The sequence below is a fragment of the Chrysemys picta genome, chromosome 2, assembly GCF_011386835.1.
Source record: "Chrysemys picta bellii isolate R12L10 chromosome 2, ASM1138683v2, whole genome shotgun sequence".
NCBI lineage: Eukaryota > Metazoa > Chordata > Testudines > Emydidae > Chrysemys > Chrysemys picta.
The window spans coordinates 210,206,989-210,209,372 of NC_088792.1; positions in this window are offsets into that span (position 1 = coordinate 210,206,989).

A 2,384-nucleotide genomic window follows, 5' to 3' on the forward strand; every position below is an offset into this window, starting at 1 on the left:
CAATGAGACTTCTCCTTTGTTTCACTCTGGTATATTACAAAATATTTAGCGGTATTTAAAGCTATAGAAATGTGTAGGACGCAGCAGCAGTGTTTGAAGAACACAATGATGTCTTCATATTTAGCTGTTTAATCTAGCTGTCTAATCATTCTGTCTATGTATCTTATGTATATAATATATTAATTTTCTATAGCTCCTATCACCGTATTACCTAGTAGCATATAAAAACAGTGAGATATACCTGATAAGATTGAACACCTGCCCCCCTCCTCAAGTTTTTAATACTACTTTCTTGTTTATATCACATCTCAAGATAGTGATGACATTCTTTCCATAAGTGGCCCAAGTCTCCCTTGCACACCTAAAAATCCTAGTGACGTCACCTGGAGTTTGAGGGGTATGAAGACTACAGGATTGGGCCCAAAAATTGCTGATGAAAGAAAGAGCAAATATTTCCTATGACTTCCAGTAATATTAGCAGTAGTGTGGGACAGGGAAGCAGGAGCTCCTGAATGGTAGTCGTAGCTCTGCTATCAATACGCTGTATGATCTTGGATAAGTCTCAGCTGCTGGCCCAGACTTTCATTTGGTGTGAATTGGCATAACTCCACTGTAGCAGCCGTGTTAGTCTGTATCCGTAAAAAGAACAGGAGTACTTGTGGCACCTTAGAGACTACCACATTTATTTGAGCATAAGCTTTCATGGGCTACAGCCCACTTCTTCGGATGCATAGAATGGAACATATATTGAGGAGATATATATACACATACAGAGAGCATGAAGAGGTGGGAGTTGTCTTACCAACTCTGAGAGGCCAATTAAGTAAGAGAAAAAACTTTCGATGTGATAATAAAGATAGCCCAGTACAGACAGTTTGATAAGAAGTTGGTAAGACAACTCCCACCTTTTCATGCTCTCTGTATGTGTATATATATCTCCTCAATATATGTTCCATTCTATGCATCCAAAGAAGTGGGCTGTAGCCCACGAAAGCTTATGCTCAAATAAATGTGGTAGTCTCTAAGATGCCACAAGTACTCCTGTTCTTTTTGCATAACTCCACTGACGTCAATGAAGCTATGCCAGTTTGCACCAGCTGAAAATCTGCACCTCTGTTTTTCCATGCCACATAAAATGGGGTTAATAAAGTTTCTCTTCCTAGCTCACAGGGATGCTGTGAGGATTGATAAGTGAATTAGTTAATGTTGGCACAATGAGTTGATAGTGAAAGCACTATACAAGTTCTAAGTAAGCAGAAAGGGCTGTCTCATAGAATTCGGGGTTGAGAGAGCAAAGGGAATTGCATATGGAGAAGAGGGTTTTTAACGTGAACACTTTATTAGTTGAAATGCTGTCGCAACATCATAAATGGGCTATAGCACAGGGGAGAATGTCTCCCTTTATTCCTTAGTGGAAAAAGCATCATTTATGAAACACTTTGATTCCCTGGAGCAACAGTTGCATGAACTCATCCCTTTTCCCTTCTGAGATAGATAGATAGAACAGAGTACCATGTAGTTTACTCTGTCTGTGTGGCTTTACAGTGAGACAATACAAACCAGGTTTTGTGTTAACACAATAGTATGGTTTTATTCAGAAAAGTTACTGTGTAAAATGGCACCTTCTTCTACCCTAGAGCCACGCCCTGTGTGTGTGCCTTGTCAGCCCCGCTGTCTCGTGACAAAATAAATGTTTACAACTTTTACTCCTGTTGGTACTGCAGAGTCAGCACAACTATGGGAATGAGAGCTAGTATTAAAAGCTATTTATTCTGGCTCGCACATCAACAGAATGGATAACAAACTGTGGGCCAGATTCTTCCCTCAGCTGCACCTGCACCTCTCCGTTGTAGGCTAGGGGGTGGCACTGGTGTAACGAAGGGAAGAAGATGGCCAGCAGAACAATCTTTTATGTACCTGCAAACTGTTATCATGTCCCCTCTCAGTCTCTTCTCCGGACTAAACAAACCCAATTTTTTCAATCTTTCCGCAGAGGTCATATTTTCTAAACTTTTAATCATTTTTGTTGCTCTTCTCTGGACTTTCTCCAATTTGTCCACATCTTTCCTGAAATGTGGCACCCAGAACTGGACACAGTACTCCAGTTGAGGCCTAATCAGTGTGGAGTAGAGCAGAAGAATTACTTCTCGTGTCTTGCTTACAACACTCCTGCTAATACATCCTAGACTGATGTTTGCAACAGTGTTACACTGTGGACTCCTATTCAGCCTGTGATCCACTCTGATCCCCCAGATCCCTCTCAGGACTCCTTCCTAGGCAGTCATTTCCCATTTTGTATGTGTGCAACTGATTGCTTCTTCCTAATTTGAGTACTTTGCATTTGTCCTTATTGAATTTCATCCTATTTACTTCAGACCATTTCT